Source organism: Pituophis catenifer, unplaced genomic scaffold (genome assembly GCF_029215685.1).
Source record: "Pituophis catenifer annectens isolate HBS135680 unplaced genomic scaffold, rPitCat1.0.hap2 SCAF_1, whole genome shotgun sequence".
Classification (NCBI taxonomy): domain Eukaryota; kingdom Metazoa; phylum Chordata; class Lepidosauria; order Squamata; family Colubridae; genus Pituophis; species Pituophis catenifer.
Genome location: NW_027256881.1, coordinates 97304126 through 97322438, shown reverse-complemented (window position 1 = coordinate 97322438; position 18313 = coordinate 97304126). Strand labels below are relative to the sequence as shown.

Genomic DNA, 18313 nt, shown 5'->3' with positions numbered 1-18313 from the left:
AGCTGGTAGTCAGCAATGATCCTCAAGAAAAAACAACCTGGAAAAAGTGGATTATTTTTATACAGCTGTTAAAATTGTAATTTAAAGTGTTACATTTAAGGGTTTCAGTCTTGTCAAAAGAGAAACAAGCAAGGTGGAATTATTATAGCTGCTACATATTCCAGGGAGATAGAGAAGGTTCTGAAACTGAATATTTTAAAAAGTAAGAAAAATATATGTTGGCATCATCTCTGATGGAAAGATGATGAGGAATTTAAGGAGTTTCTCAGGATTTAATGGACAAAGGCATTTCTATAAATGTGTTTTAGCAGAGATTGCAATTTAAAAGACAAATGTTTTTTTGCTTAATGCAATGATTTGTTTTTTTAAAAATCTTCTTTATGTTTGTGATTTTTCAAATCATCAGGCATTTGGCTATCAGTTCTTCAATTCTGTGTGATGTATCCAGCCTGCAGGCTGCCACTTTGACACCCCTGAATTATACAAGAAATGGGAAGAATCTCTCATCCTAACTGATTTCTATCAAGACTCCTTCAGTGCCAATTTTTTCTTTTCTTTTAAAAGAGACTTATATTGGACCTTTAAGCCAGCTGGGTGACTTTTGCTCAGTCATTCTTGTTCAGCCCAACCCATCTCAGGGTTGTTATGGAGAAAATAGGAGGAAAGAATATTAGTTATGTTTGCTGCCTTGAGTTATTTACAATTTATAAAGACAGGATATAAACAGATAAGTGAATAAACACAGTTACTGTAAACTTCATAGGTTTTTTAAACCAGCCAACTGCTGCTCCCATTTATTGGTGCTCTCATTTAATGTGAAAAAAGATTGAGAGTGGAGGAGGAGGAAATCGGTTAAAATTTGCTGTTGATAAAACACACCCAAGGCTTCAGAGTTAAGGTGGGTTTACTAAGACTGGAGATTTCAAATCCTTTCTTAGCTTTGGAAACAGGATTATTATTGTGGGGCTAAAATGAAGGGGGATTGAAAGAAATGCAGGGTCTTTGAAGAAATGCAGGCAAAAGAAAGAGAGAGAGAGAGGAGAGAGAGATAAAGAAGGAGGGAGGGAGGGAGGAAGGAAGGAAGGAAGGAAGGAAGGAAGCGGGAAAAAGAGAGGAAAAAATCTTACTGATGTTTGTATTTGTTGGGTTATTAATCCTCTCCATTACTACAAGCTCTTGCGTCAAACCGGTGGGCAGGCCCCGCCTTTTCGACTCGCGGCGGCTGTCACGGAGTTGAGCAAGCGCCACAAAAGCCCCTGTCGTCGCCGCGGCTTTCCTGTTTTCCTCAGCCGCTCAGCAAATTGCGCCTTTCTGTTAAGCCGCTGCTGCTGCTATTGCTGCCGCTGCCGCCATGGCTTCGGGGACCAGGCCTCTGCTAGGGCACATCTGCGTGGTGACCGGCGCCTCGCGGGGCATCGGGAAAGGCGTCGCGCTGCAGCTGTCGGAAGCGGGCGCCACGGTCTATATCACGGCCCGGCACCGGGAAACTCTGGAGCAAGCGGCGGCGGAGGTTCAAAGCCGGGGCGGCAAGTGCGTGCCGGTGGTGTGCGACTCTACTCGAGAGGAAGACGTGGCGGCGTTGTTCCAGCGCGTCCGAGAGGAGCAAGCCGGCCGCTTGGATGTTTTGGTCAACAGCGCTTTCTCCGCGGTGACTACCCTGTCCAAAGAGATCGGGGTGCCTGTTGCAATATTTTCAGGATCAGACTCAATAATGATAATAAGAGTTAGAGGTTTAAATATATTTCTCTTTAATTATAACAGGCATTCTATATTCACTGAATATTCACAGATAGAAGCAAGGAAAATGGTGAAGGTGGCTCCTTATATATACAAGGGGTGGAGCCAAGAATGGGAGTGGTGAATTATGAATACATTAGGAACCAAAGAATAAGTTAACCCCCGATGTCCCATATATACATTATTTACACATTAGAGAATAAGGCATTTACATCTCACAAATCCCCCTCTAAATGCCGGTTCGCTATACAACACCAATTACATTCAGATTCAGGACAATATAAGACATATAATTTTGATGTTAAATATTTGTGCTGTTTAGAAGGTAAAGGCTTCGTCAATATGTCAGCTAATTGTTCAGAGGTATCACAATGCACTGCTTTGATAAATCCATCTTGAGACAATTGTCTCACATGCTTAAATTTTATATCTATATGCCTGGACCTTTGTCCAATGGCATCGGATCTGGATATTTCAATGGCTGCTTTATTATCTTCATGCATAACAAAAGGCAAAGCAGGTTTTTTCCAAACATCTGAAATCAAATCATTAAACCATACAAGGTTATTTGCAGCTTTGGACAAACAAACATATTCCGCTTCTGTGGTCGAAGTGGCTACCAGTTCTTGTTTACCAGTGTACCAGTAAACTGGACAGTCATTTAATAGAAAAATATAACCAGAAGTGCTCTTTCTGCATGATATATCTCCAGCCCAATCCGCATCTGCGTAACATGTAAGTTTTGGTTCTTTACCATTACTAGGTTCTAATACTAAGCAAAAGTCTAATGTACTTTTCAGATATCTTAGAATTCTTTTGACTGCTTCCCAATGATACATTGTTGGTTTGCTAACATATCTTGACAATAAGTTGAGTGGTAATGCAATATCTGGCCTGGTCCAATTAGATATATAAAGAAGTGAACCTATGACTGATCTATAAAATGTATTATCCTTGAATTCAGGGGAAGATTCATCAGTGTTTCTAAGGAAATCAGTTTGCATAGGAGTGTCACAGGGTTTGGCATTGTTTAAATTGCATTTGTTCAGAAGTTCAATGATTTTATCTTTCTGAGTAAGTTTGAATCCCCTTCTAGTTTTGTTAATTTGTACACCAAGGTATTTGTTTACTTTACCTAGAGATTTCAACGAGAAATGTTCGTTTAGCTTATTTACAAAGGTTTCTCTTCTCTCCTTGTGTTTTCCTATATATAAAATATCATCTACATAAATTAATACAAATTCAATATGATCATCACTCTTTTTTACAAAGAAACAGTTATCAGCAGTGGTAGCGTTGAAATCCATGGTCTTAAGTACTTTTACCAAGCAATCGTACCATCTTTTGCCAGATTGCTTTAATCCGTATAGACTCTTGTTCAATAGCCAAATTTCATTCTTATTAGTGTATTGACTGTGTGGTGCTCTTACATATATTTCCTTATCTAGTTTTGCGTGTAAATACGCAGTCTGTATGTCATATTGAAATACATCAAGATTGAGTGCAGATGCCACTACTAGAGCTGTTTTAACACTCTCTGTTCTCACTGTGGGGGAGTATGTGTCAGTGTAGTCCTCCGGATATTTTTGTGCATAACCTTGTGCAACCAATCTAGCTTTGTATAGAGTATTGCCTCCTTCTAGATTCTTAATTTTATAAATCCACCTGGTACCTATAATCGTTTTATCTTTAGGTGCAATCGCAGGTGTAAACACATTTAATCCTTGCAAACTTTCCATCTCTTTTTTCATAGCTAGTTCCCATTTTTCCTTTTCTTCACGAGGGAGTTTTAATACTTCCTCATATGTATTAGGTGTCATTTGTTCACCATCCATATGCATTATGTAATCTCTGTATTTATTTGGTACTTGATTTCTATTGTTTCTAATAGCTCTTTCGGGTTTGCTATGGTTATCATGCAAATATCTTGCTTCCTTTTTTGTTAATGTGTCTGTCTTTATTTTGTGCTGACTATTTGTCCAAGTTTTGGTTTTGTTTTTATTTTTGTTGATATTTTGATTTTCTATTGTCCCTTCCTCACAAGATTTTGTATCTTTGCATTTATTTGGAAATATTTCATTAAGATGTAATTTAGACCAATTGGCCTGTTCATGGAACACAGCTGTTCTGGAGACTATAAATTTGTTATTATTATCAATGAATCTGTACCCTTTGGTGCCAGTTTCATATCCCATAAATCTTAATCTTCTGGATACGTTTTCTCCCTTTCTTCTCAACTGCTTAGGTATGTGTACGTCTGCAGTGACTCCAAATATGTGCATGTGTGCTAATTTGGGTTTCCTATTATACATCACCTCATATGGTGTTTTATTCACAATACTGGACCAGGTTCTATTTTGAGTGTAATTTGAATAATGTAAGGCCTCTGACCAAAATTGTTTGCCTAAACCAGCATCCTCTAATGTGCACCTAATCATGGTTTGTAGTGTGGAATTCTTTCTCTCTGCAATCCCGTTTTGGAACGCAGAAAATGGACTAGACGTGAAATGTAGCATTCCTCTATCCTTTAACCATTGGGAGAATTCTTTAGACATGAATTCACATCCCCTATCTGTCATAATTTGTTTTATTCTGATATTATGTTGTGTTTCTATGCGTTTGTAGAATTCCTTAAATTTCTGAAAGGTTTCATCCTTGTGTTTTAATGTGTAAACAAAACCATAGCGACTGTAATCGTCTACTATTGTTAGGAAGTAACGTTTTCTATAAGTGATTGATGGAGTTAATGGACCAACTAGGTCCATATGTACTAAGTCAAAAATTTTGTTAGTTGATCTGTTGGATTTTTTTGGTCTGGGACTAGTTTTTAGTTTAGTGGATTTACATACTGAGCATTCCAAATAATTTTCACAATTTTTTATTTTGACACCTTCTGCGTGTTCAGTCATTTTTTGTACTACAGGAAAACTTGCATGTCCTAACTTCCTATGCAAGATGTGAGCACACTCATCATGAATTGGTTTACCTATTCTTGGTTTCTTCTCATTGTGTGTATTTGCGTGATCATGAGATATTTTACATTCATCATTGTCACTGTTACTAACATTTTCATCATCTGCCTCAATACAATCTTCCATATTTGAATCAATGTTATGTAACCATCTTTCTTTTGTTATTAGATAGGGTAGGCCTCCTTTAATCATCACAGTGCCTACATTTGTTTTGTCCTTCTCTAAAGTTGCTTTCCCCTTTGAGAAAACTATATTGATGTCAGAATCTCTGCTTAGTTTTATGGCACTTAGTATGTTATGAGGTATTTCTGGAATTAACAATACCCCCTCTATTTTTCCTAGGCCAGGCAAGGTCACATTTCCTCTGCCTAATACTTGAACCTTTTCTTGATTAGCTACCTTTATTACAAATTTATCTTCTGTAAATGAAGACAATATATTTTTGTTATTAGTGGTGTGGTTGGTTGCCCCAGAATCAATAAGCCAATTATTGTTCTCATTTTGTTGTGTTTTAGTGCTGTCTTGTTTATTTAGTCCATTCAGTGAACCAGATTTTCTCTCTTTTGAATTTTCTCTACCCCCTCTACTATCTCTGTAATTTGGTGGGCTTCTATATTTATGTCTATCTGTGGAAGACTGTCTATAATTGTATTTGCTCCTATACTCTGACCTATGTCTCTCCTTTGAGATTTTGGGACAGTCTCTTCTATTGTGTTCCCTGGACCCACAATTATGGCATTTAAAAGCTTCATTGTATTTTTCCTGGAAAGCTACCTTCCTAAAAGATTTGTGTTCTGTGTGATTGCTGTAACGATTTTTTCTTGAATTGTCTTCTGCTATCAATTTGTTAGATAGATTTTCTATGGATAAATATCCTAGATTGATGGTGTCTAAGTGTGACATAAAACTATCCCATGATGAATCAAGTGAATTGATAATAACACTTTTCATTGTTTGATCTGAAATTACTTCCCCCCTCAAATGCAGTTCAGCTCTTATTTTGTTTAGAGATATCAAATGCTCACTTATGGAAACCCCTGGTTTTACTCTGGAAGAAAAGAAATCCTTAGACATTCTTGTAGTGGTAGCTACACTATCGCTGTGAAACAGATTAAACATGCATTGAATTATTTCTGAAACAGTTAGGTTTGGTTTGATGCTATGATACATTGCAGGAGACACACTAGATATTGTTAGGTAAAATGCTCTATGGTGTAAACAATCTATTTTTAAAGTCCAAGGTCTTCTTGGGGGACTGGTGATAAAAAACAGCAGGTTTTCTTTCATAAAGGCAACCTGGAGTTGCTGATACCACTCTTGCAAATTAATGCCATCAATTCTAAGTTTTGGAAAATCGCTAGGTAAGTCCCCAGTATTATTATCCCCACTACTTACAACGGAGGGTAGTCCATGGTCTCGTAAGTGTTGAAAGTCACAGGATGGAGTGGGTATTCTGTGCATTAGTCTGAGTGGTTTTTCTTCATCATAATGTCTTCTGTAGTTCTCTGAATGCATCTGCGCATGTGCATAGTTTGTATTTCTGTTGAAGCCGCCATAGGGAGCCTCTGTCGCTGCAGTTTCTTCGTAAGGTTCCTCCTCCTCGGTCTCCATCTCTACCTTGATCTTCTTGCCGATGGCTGATGCTTGCCTCTTTTCGCCAAAGCCGCTCCGCTTGAAGCTCTCCACCTCTGGAACCGTCTGCGGTGTGGGAAAAAACCTGCAGGGTCCTCTGGGCTCGGGTGTCGTCATCCTTTCTGCACGAATTGAACTGGATATGTTCTGGTTTGTCCTTTTGCTTGCTTGTCTTTTTACTTTTAGGTCATTGACTTCCGTTGATTTTTTTGTCATTTTTAAATTTGGATCAGAAGTTTTAAATAGTTGTTTCTTGATCGCTTCTACTTTCAGTTTAATAGATGTTTCTTCTGTGTCCGTGTTTGATCTTTCTGAAGAATAAAGATTTTCTTTACTATTTTTTGTACTGTTTGATTCTTTTCGCGCCAGAGATTTTGAATGGTGTATCGTGATTGGCTCTGCTTTGCTTGTCTCAGTGGCCGGTTGAAGACAAGATGGCTGCCATTCGAAATTTTGAGCGGGATCTCTGTTCTTTCTTCTCGTTATTTTCTCTTTTATAGATGGGTTGCTCACCGTTTTTGTTTCTTTGAATTCGGCTGTCTCGATGCTATTTTCTCTCGCTGCTTCGTTTTCTTTCAAGAAGTTTTGAAGGTTCGCGATGAGATCGTAGTCATCCTTTTGTATTTTTATTATTCTCAGTATCTCTGATCTGAGATCGTTGCTTTCTATTTCTTTTTTATACATGTTTATTTTATTGAGTCAATTAACCATCCTCTGCTACCAGTTTGTTGCAATATTTTCAGGATCAGACTCAATAATGATAATAAGAGTTAGAGGTTTAAATATATTTCTCTTTAATTATAACAGGCATTCTATATTCACTGAATATTCACAGATAGAAGCAAGGAAAATGGTGAAGGTGGCTCCTTATATATACAAGGGGTGGAGCCAAGAATGGGAGTGGTGAATTATGAATACATTAGGAACCAAAGAATAAGTTAACCCCCGATGTCCCATATATACATTATTTACACATTAGAGAATAAGGCATTTACATCTCACAGTGCCGTTCTGGGAAAGCGAGCCGTCCCTCTGGGACCAGGTCAACAACGCCGGCCTGAGAGGCAACTATTTCTGCACGGTTCATGCCGCCCGGCTCATGGTGCCCGCCGGGCGCGGTCTCATTGTCATCATCTCCTCGGCTGCTGGGCTGCGGTACATGTTCGACGTCCCGTACGGGGTGGGCAAAGCTGCCTGCGACCGCCTGGCGGCTGACTGTGGCGTCGAGCTGCGCCCCTTCGGCGTGGCCTGCGTCTCCCTTTGGCCCGGGCTCGTTCGCACCGAACTGGTCTTGCAGCAAGTGGGGAATGTCAAGGAACAATTCAAGGATCTGTAGGATCGGCTGAACAACAAGGCAGAAAGTCCCGAAGTGAGCGGGAAATGCGTGGTGGCCTTGGCTTCCGATCCCCACGTCATGAGGCACAGCGGCAAGGTGGTCCTCAGCCCAGACCTTGCCCGGCTCTACCGGTTTAAGGACGTGGATGGGCGAGACGTCTATAATTATGTTTCGGTTCGGAAATGCCTTACCGCATTGATGCCCAAGCTGTCTTTCCTTCTCTGGTTCATTCCCCCCTTTATCACTTTCCCTAAGTGGGCCCTTACTCTTTATTCCAGCAAGTTTGCTATCTACCCTCCCATTCAGCCTGCGGATTTTAAACCAGTTAAAAAAGACTGATCCGTATGGTGTACACCTTAGGTGCATGTTTGGCAACAAGATCAAGCTTTTGTGAAAAAAATGATTGTTTTGGTCAGTCGTTCTCCGACTGGTAAATTATTTCAGCTCTTAAAAATCTGGAAGAGTGAGTTTTTGCAGGAAAACTCATTTGAAGAATTTGCTTGGGGATTTCCCTCTGAAATGAAATCTAAGATCTGCTTCATTATTTTTGAGACAGCATTAGCTGCAAAGTTACTTAACATTTCTGTACTATCTAAAATGCAAGGTTTGGGGTTTATCAAAGAATCTTTCGCATACTTGAAAATGATCCAAGCTACTTGCAACTAAGAATACTGTAGTTAGAAGATGTCAAGACACCTGGGAAAAATGCTTTTTTGTTTTGCTTTTATCTATGTTGAGCACATTTATATACTCTGCCAGAGCCTGTTTGTATCCCAGTCTTCTGTATTTTGTTTCCATAAAAACAATTGTCAATTTGAATTGCCCTTGATATTATGAAGCTTACTTAAAACAAAAACAAAAACTTTGAAAGAAAAGGGTTCCTCTCCTCCCTTAAATTCAGTTTTGTCAAATTAATCCACTGGTCATTATGTAAAAAATACGCCCTATCTGTATCCGAAATGTCATGGGACCATAAAGTTGTCAAAACTGAGTTGGTGAAGATATTGTGGGACTTTCAAATACAGACAGATCGTTATTTGGAACACAACATGCCAGATATCATAGTTGTCAAGCATACAATTTATTGATATCGCTGTACCAGGAGACGCCAGAGTCGAAGAAAAAGAACTGGAAAAAATCATGAAATATCACAACCTAGCCATTGAAACTACACAGTTATGGATAAAACATGCAACAGTGATACCCATTGTCATTGGGGCACTTGGTACCATGCCCAAGAATTTTACAAAACACATCAATAAATTGCAGGTTCCTACAATGACACCAGTGGACCTGCAAAAAAATGTGCTACTTGGAACATTGTATATTTTAAGAAGATACTTGGTTGATACCTAGGACACTGGCAGCAAACCGTATCAACCATTAGCACCAGTCAATGGCATTTGTGATGCATTTTTGAATGTTCAGTTGACTGAGTTTCATGTTTAATGAATAAAGTAAATAGTAATAACAATACAGTCATCTAACATCCCATGACAGAATGGAGATCTCCATTCTGCAATGGGATCTCAAGGCTTATTGGCAAAAAACCATGTTTTCAGGATCTTCCAGAACGCCATCAGGGTTAGGGCCAGACTCACCTTGGCAGGAATGATGTTCCATTGGACAGGGGCCACATTAGAAAAAGCTTTCCTTGTAGGTCCTGTGCTACAAAACTCTAGGTGACAAGACACCCCCCCCTAAAAACCCCCATGTTTCATCTGCTGGATTTGATGGGATGGGTTGATGTAACTAGGGATCAGAGGGCCTTCAAATAACTTGTTCCCAACTCATGGAGGACTTCAAAGGTTCCAACCAGCATCTTGAATTGGATAGAGAAGCAAGCCGGTAGCCAAACTGGTAACAGTTCATAAAACAGGTGTAATGTGCGCAATTCTTGGATCACACACAGCTGCCCATGCTGTTGCATTTTGTACCAGTTGAAGCTTCTGAATGTCTTTAAGGGAATCCCCATGTAAAGATGTTATGGTAGTCAATCTGAGATGTGACTACAGTATGAGTGTCAGAGAGTAGAATGTTCAGATTTGAAAACAAAAGGTAACATTGCTCAAATTGGTACCCTCCAGAGCTAGCCATGCAGCATAAAAATTACAATCCATCTGGAGGTGTCATTTTGGAAAAGGTAAGATTAAAGATCTCTCTCTTTAGATGGATCTTTAGTTTGCTTCTTAGCCTATTTCCGCCAGGCAGTACATTCTGGGTTCCCTGTTTTGTTTGAGGTATTTTCTCTTGTACTTCAAACCTTGTTAGCACACACCAAACACAATGGAACAATATAGTATCTGTGTCTTTGCCCTTGCCTGTTTGTCAATAAAACATTCAGATTTAGAGATAAAAGAAGACAGACAGCTCCCCAGTACATCTCAGGATACATACAGTGTACCAAAATAGGTCCTACCTTTGCTCTTTTATTTTGTAATCCTTTGGGTACCAAATAGTAAGGCAGATGGGAAGTAAAGAGACGAGGTGATGGGCGATTGGGAAAATCTATGTGGGAAGTATTACATTCCAGCCATGGAGTCTGTCAATCAGAGTAATATTTTCAGTTCCATCTCGATGACCTTCATGAAGAATCAAGCTCACAATATTTTGAGTCCATATTGTGCCTGGAAGTAAACAACTAAATTAATTCATGCAGAGTGATTATTATTTGGACAATGCTGAAATTATGCAAAGTATACTTTCCTATTAGAAAGGATAGTAAACATTTCAGAGAAACATAAAAACAGTTGCTTCTTCTCAAATATTTCATAGATGTATGAGAGAAAGTTAGCTCTGAAAAGTAAAATAAAATAAAAATGGTCAAAATGCAGATTTAGCAGCTTTATTTTCTACATTTCCTACATGCTCTAAAAAATGCCAAATGTTAAAAATCTGGTTACAGCATAGCAAAGTTGCAGCAACCAAAATATTAAAACCGGATACAAGATTAACTCTTCCTCAGAAGACATCTTTAAATTTACCAGATTTAGGATATGTGATTATAAATATATCATCATCTCGGATTTCAAAACTTTCCAGTGAATCTATACTTTCAGGTGACACCCCTTCTACAAAATAGCATCTTTTGTGTTTATACAGGAACTTATTTACTGGTTGCGTTATTTGACCTGTTGATATAATAATAGAGCAATTGACAATTGTTCCCACGTTTATGGTCAATCATGTATTCTTTTTTAAAAAGCATACTTCCTGGAAACAAAGAAAAACAAAATATATTGTTAGATCAGTTTCTGTAGAAGAGGCAGAGCCTGGGGCAGAGTCAAGAGGGGAATAAGTCTGGAGTCCTTACATGCCCACAAGCAATCTATGAAGAATTATGAATTTGTATGAAATGCAAATCTTATTGTTCATAGCTGGACTACAATTTAATCAAAATATAGTTTCCATTCTATGCATAAATGGGCACTCTATAAGTATAATTTAAAAAATTGAGCAGTATTATTCTGTGTGGTCAAACTTTGCCATTGTATTTAAAAATTGGGTTGAGTGTCTTTTCAATATTAACATATGTTGCTAAATCCATCTCAAAATAAGCTTTTAATTAGCTAACATGTTAATGATTAACTCTCTACCTCTGGATTTTGCCTGGACATTCTTGACAGCACCTTAAGCTAAATACTACCTTTCCTTGTTTTAGTAACAGGCCCACTTATAAAATTCTTCAGCCACATCATGCCAGCTAGACTGACACTTATTTCATAAGAAGCATTTGTGGCCAGGGTGTAGTATGTATTGTGTAACTGAGTGGGAAAATATACAAGGAGTAATTTCATGGTGCAATGTAGTGGCATAGTCTTTGAACTACATTTTTTTTTAAAATTTGATTTATATGCTGCCCTTCCCCAGAGACTGAGGGTGGCTTACAATGCGTTAAGCAATATTTAATAAGTAAAATATTTAATAAGTAAAACATGATTTTCATCTCTGTAGATGAAAAATCTCTGAAAACAGCTTGGATACCACCAAGTTCTCTAATTGTTTTCTACAGGTAAGGTCAAATTATCTACATTCAGTTAATTGTCAACCTTTAAGAATGTTGTAAATCCTAATTTTATGCAAAGTTACTCAATTGCTCACTTATTCAAAAAGATGCTGGGAAATATTTGTATATCGTGGCTTCATGGGTATATCTATGGAGTTAATTGAGGGAGTCTTCACTATTGTGTATGTTTTCCGTATCAGAGGTTTTATCAATAGTTCTCGTAGTATCCAGGGGTTGTTTGATTTGATTCTTCCAAAATAATTTTACAGATTTACCCCTTGGAAGAGCAAATAAGAACATCCCTGGATGAGAAGAGACTTGATGAAATACAATCCTACTGCACAGACACACACTTCTTGAGAAAGATACTTGAAAAGATTGCAATTGATCAGCTTCATGGATCTCCTCAAGATCAAGGAATTATAGATTAACTCACAGATCTAGGAATTGAGTAGATCTTGGGTTCTGATATAAGTGCCTCCCCCCCCCCATGGTATAGATTCATCTCTAGATGGCTCAGTGGCTAAGACAAGGTCGGCAGTTCGGCGGGTCAGATCCCTAGTACAGGTCTCCTGCGTGAGTAGGGGGTTGGACTAGATAACTTCCAAGGTCCCTTCCAACTCTGTTACTGTTATGTGTTCCCTGGGATGTCTGATTGGGCCTTATCTGGTAGTTGTGTTATAACAACCTCTCCTTAGAAATACAGCAATGTTCTTTGCATGGGTCTGCCCTTAATGACGACTCAGAAATTACAGAAAATTGAAAACATGGTAACAAAACTAAACCAAAAGATCTTTGTAAAGGAACTTAAATGAGACTTAAGGTTGGGAAATATCATTTAAAACCTTAAAATTTTTAGACAGCTATTATACACTGGGTAAAACCAGGCTTAACAGCAATAACTGTGAGTGGGAACTTGGAGTCTTAGTGGACAACCAATTAATCAACTGGTACAGAATGTGGCCGTGCGGGTTTTGATGGGAGAGTCCCGATACTCCCATGTTACACCCCTCCTGCGTGACTTGCATTGGTTGCCGGTTGCCCTCCGGGTGAAATTCAAGGTGCTGGTGATGACTTATAAAGCCCTACATGGCTTAGGCCCAGGATATTTGGCGGACCATCTGCTGCCAGCAACAGCTGCCCATCGCCTGGTGCGTTCTCACAGGGAGGTCCTGCTCTGGGTGCTGTCGGCTAGACTGTCGGCTGGCGACCTCTAGGGGTAGAGCTTTCTCTGTGGACGCGCCCACCCTCTGGAATCAACTCCCCCTGGGGCTCCAGTTGGCCCCTTCACACCTTCCGCCGCGAATTAAAAATATGGTTGTTTACATCGCCGAGCCTGGACTGAGAGGGTTTTTAGAGTTTGGGGGTTTTAATATAACTTATATATGTACATTATGTATTTTATAATTTTAACTGATTGTTTTATTGTTGTGAGCCGCCCTGAGTCTTTGGAGATAGGGCGGCACATAAGTTTTATTAATAAATAAATAATTAATAAATAAATTAAATATGAGCCAACGGTGCAGCAGCAGCCAAAAATGCCAATGCTTCATGTTGGCTATATTGTATTAACAGAGGGATACAATCAAGATCACGTGAGCTATTAATACCACTCTTTAAAGCCTACTGCATCCAGTTTTGGTCACTACACTATAAAAAAAGATGTTGAGACTCTAGAACAAGTGCAGAGAAGAGCAAGCAAGATGGTTAAGGGACTGGAGGCTAAAACATACAATGAACAGTTGCAGGAACTGGGCATGGCAAGTCTAGTGAAGAGAAGGGCCAGGAGAGACATGATAGCAGTGTTCCAATATTTGAGGGGCTGCTACAGAGAGGAAAGGGTCAACCTTTTTTCCAAAGCATCTGAAGCCAGACAAGGAATAATGAATAGAAACTGAATGAGAGATTTAACCTGGAAATAAGGAGAAATTTTCTGAAGTGAGAACAATCAACCAGTGGAACAGCTTGCCTTCAGAAGTTATGGGAGCTTCATCACTGGAAAATTTCAAGAAGAGACTGGACTGCCATGTGTCAGAAATGATGTAGGGTCTCCTGCTTGAACGGGGGTGGGGGTGGGGGTTGGACTAGATTATCTACAAGGTCCCTTCCAACTCTGTTAATCTCTTAATCTTGGCCTGGAACAATTTCCTTCTTAGGCAGCCAAGTTGATTTCAACTTTATCTGCTTTTTGACTTCAGATTACTTAGCCCCTAGTCTAACTATACTTTTTATTCCTTCAGAATTGCTGTTAAATGTTAACCAGATTTGAGTATGTTTTAGCTGCAGGAGCGTCATCAGTGAAAGTTATGGTTTATAACTGTCTAAAGGTGCTTTTTCAAAAGGCAACTGGACTTTATTTTGCCTTGAAGACATTTTGCTTCTTATCCAAGAAACTTCTTCACTTTTGGAAGAGCTTCTTGGATGAGAAGTGAAACGTCTTCAATGAAGAACAAAGAATGTCTGGTTACCTTTGAAAAAGCACCTTTGGACAACCATGACCCGGATGACTGAGAACCTCGATAGACATTTATGGTTTATGGATGCCTGTCACTTGGCATATATGTGACACCTCTGCTCCATAAGCTGCACTAGTTGCCTTCAATTCAAGGAACTGATGGTTACCTTTAAAACCATTCACGGCTTGGGGACTAAGTTATTTGCAGGACCATCTCTCCCTAGTCATCTCTCCCTGTCCTACTAGATCTGGCAGGAGAAGCATTTTTTGGATCCTGACCTGTTATGTGGCAGGACCCAAGAGGAAAGGTTTTTCTATCTCGATACTCTGGAACATCGTTCCCCCAGATATCATTTTGCCCTGACCTTGCTGGCCTTTTGGGAATCCTTAAAAACTTGGTTTTGTAGTGGGGTCATGGACCCTGATTTGAGTCTCTATCACAGCTGTATTTATTGTTGCTGATTTTTTGGGGGGCTGCTATATAATGATCATTATATAGAGCCGAGGTCAGGCAGTGGTTAGAGTGCAGTACTGCACCTACTTCAGCTGACTGCTAGTTCAGCAGATCAGCGGATCAAATCTCACCGGCTCAAGGTTGACTCAGCCTTCCATCCTTCCAAGGTGGGTAAAATGAGGACTCAGATTGTTGGGAGCAATATGCTATTTAGTATACCGTCTTTGGTGTAAGCCACCCAGAGTCCTCGGAGAGTGGGCGGCATAGAAATGTGAATAATAATAATAATAATAATAAACTTAAAAATAAGTTTAAAAGAGTATAACAAATTATTATTATTATTATTATTATTATTATTATTATTATTATTATTATTATTATTATTATTTATTGCTAGCTAACCAGAGACATATGTTTGAGATGGGTGGCCATATAAAACAAATAGTAAGTAAAAAAACAGCCCTTTCTCCTTGCTCTGTAAAACCAATGATAATCCCATTTGAGAAATTTTATACATACACACTCCTGCTCATACTAACCCACAGATCAGTATAAGAAAGTTGTAAAAGTATTGCACAAATGGCCGATAATAGGAGTGTATACAGGTAGTCCTCAATATACAACCACAACTGAGCTTGGAATTATGGTTAAGTCATTGTGGCTAAAAATTGAGTCACCACCTGATTTCACTCGACTACATTTGCCTTTCTCAAGGGTTATTAAATAATAATAATTAAATAAACATGAGGGTGATTACGTAGAGCACAAACTGCCCGCAGGAAGCCCTGAGAGTTGGAGGCTCTCAGGGCTTCATATTCATATTCATATCCGGGTCTTTTTAAAATGATTCTGCACACATGCTGAGTCCTAGGCTTGTCATTTACAGGCAGCTGTGAAATCCAGCAGGTCAAACGTCTGTGTGCGGTTGAAAATAATACAGCAGCCTCTGATTCCAAAGTGTTTAATAACTGTTATGTCCCTGTTATGGACGAACAGACTGAGGCAAGACAGGCTGAGGTAAAAGCTAGCAGGTTTATTTCACTAACATGCGTTTTAACAGGTTTGCTAGCATTGCAGCCAGCTAGGCTGCTCAGCTAACAGGAGCAGCAGCTGTCAGTCTTTGACAGTTCCTTATATACTCGTGCCTGAATTGAAACAGCCAATCAGAGCGCGGCTGCGTCTGTAGACCAGAATGGAGCCTGGACGCAGCATCCCTCCATCACTAGAGGGCGCACACATAGTCCTCAAGGTAGGTAGGCCTTCTCCTGACGCATCCTGACCTCCGAAGGCCTTCTGGTTCGTGTGGATTAGGTGGAAGTACCAAAGAAGTTCCTGAAGTGGTGTCAGTAGGTTCTTTGTTGGCTTGGGGAGGTGCCATCGCTGGAACAAAGTCCTCAGGTCCCAGTAAGTTGTCCTCATCCTGAGTTGCGTCACGGTCCTCGACTTCCGACTCCGGCTCCCTGGGCTCATCTGTAAGAAACCTTTTATCTGGTGGTTGTGCTTTATTATTTGAATCATTCAAATGTGAATCATCACATTTAAATCAATGTGTCGCCCCCTTAATTGGTCTGTGTGTCTTCTCCACATTCACCCCCCAGGGTTATTACATACGACCTGGGGCCTGTAACTTGTATCACTATCCCAGGGAGCCATAGTGGAGGGCCTGAATAATTCCTTGCATAGACAGAGTCCCCTGATTTGAAACTTCTGAGGCCTGGATGGGTTTCCCTAGTGGTGTTGGGTGCATATGTTGGGTTAGTTTGTCCAGTTTTGTCTTTATGCGTCTTCCCATCAGGAGTTCAGCTGGGCTTAGATTAGTGTCTGGGTAAGGGGTGACATGTTGCATTAAGAGGTATTTAGAAATTTTAGAGTTCCAGTCTCCCGGCCCCATCCTTGCCAGAGCCTCCTTTACAGAGCGCACAGCTCTTTTTTTTTTAATTTGATTTATATGCCACCCTTCTCCGGAGACTCAGGGCGGCTTACAGTGTGCTAAGCAATAGCCTTCATCCTTTTGTATAATTTATACAAAGTCAGCTTATTGCCCCCACAAACTGGGTCCTCAATTTACCTACCTTAGAAAGGATGGAAGGCTGAGTCAACCTTGAGCCTGGCGAGATTCAAACCTGCAGTAATTGCAGGCAGCTGGTCTTAATAACAGGGTGCCTTAGACTACTGTACTACCAAGGCTCTTTCAGCTCGGGCATTTGTAGCTGGAAAAAAAGGGGCTGTGAGTGAATGTTTGATGCCCAGCCCTGCAAGGAAAAGTTCGAAAGGTGCCGATACTAGTTGGGGACCGTTATCTGAAACCAAGCAATCTGGTATGCCATGTGTTGCAAAGAGGTTCTTCATTGCTTTAATTAATGACTCAGAAGTTGTTGAGAACATTAATTTAACGTCCACCCATTTGGAAAATGAATCAACCACAATTAAAAACATATGCCCTTGTACTGGGCCAGCAAAGTCTATGTGGAGTCGTGATGAAGGGGCTCATGGTTTGTCCCATTCCATTGGGGGAGCTCTTGGAGGGTTAGGTCTGGACTCCTGGCAGTCTGTACACCCAGAGACCCATTCACAGATGTGTTGATCCAATTTTGGCCACCACAGATAACTTCTGGCCAAGGATTTCATTCAGACTATGCCAGGGTGGCTGTCATGTAATGAGGTTAGCACTTGCTTCTGTAGTGTGACAGGAATAACAACCCTATGTCCCCATAACAAACAGCCCTGCATTGTAGACAGTTCAAATTGCCTTTCCTTGTAAGGTTTATATTCAGGTCCCACAGGTCCTGATGGCCACCCTCTCGTAGTCCAGTCCAAAACCTTTGATATTATCTTATCTTTGGCAGAGTGTCTAGCCACGTCTCTAGCCATCAGCGGTGTAGGCATTTCTTCAATTAGTAACACATTGCAAACAGGGGTGGGGTCCTCTACAGCTATGGGAAGTGGGCATCTACTCAGGGCATCAGCGTGTGCTAGGTGTTTTCCGGTACGGTATAATTGTAAGCAGCTAAGAAGACTGTCCACCTTGTCATTCTTGGGGATAGTATTTGGGGTGTTTGTTTCCTTCAATGATTCCAAGTAATGGTTTGTGATCAGTTACCAAAGTGAAATGTCTTCCATATAAGTATGCATGGAAGCGCTTGATGCCGGTGACTAAGGCCAAGACCTCCTTGTCAATTTGTCCATAATTCCTCTCTGTGGAGGACATGGTACTTGAAAAATATGCTATAGGGGCTTCTAGGTTGTTAGGCAGCTTGTGACTTAGAACAGCACCTACTCCATAAGGGGAGGCATCACATGTTAAAATCAATGGAAGCTGTTCCTCATATTGTATTAGTAGGCTGTCAGAGGTGGGAAGATGTTTGACAGCTTTAAAGGAGGCCGTCTCTCGAGATTCGCACAACCAAGGTCTTTTGGAATCGAGGAGCCTGTGTAAAGGCTCTGCTACTGAAGCCTTGTGAGGCAGAAACAGACTATAAAAATTTAGGAGGCCCCAAAAGGCTTGTAACTCTGTTCTATTCTTTGGAATAGGGGCCCCGTGAATAGTTCTGACCTTAGCCTCAGTTGGATGCAGTCCGGAGGCATCTATTCTGTATCCCAGGAATTCTACTTCTTTTACAGCTACTTGACATTTCCCTTGCTTCAAAGTGAGCCCTGCACCTTGAAACTTTGTTAGGACAGCTCTCAGGTGATCTTTTAATTGGGTTGTATCTTTAGTGGT

General features: G+C 40.2%; 1 pseudogene; it reads left to right on the top strand.

The window, feature by feature from the left end:
• Positions 1-1243: 1243 nt before the first annotated feature.
• On the top strand, positions 1244-8016 carry LOC139323619 (dehydrogenase/reductase SDR family member 1-like; annotated as a pseudogene).
• Positions 8017-18313: the final 10297 nt, after the last annotated feature.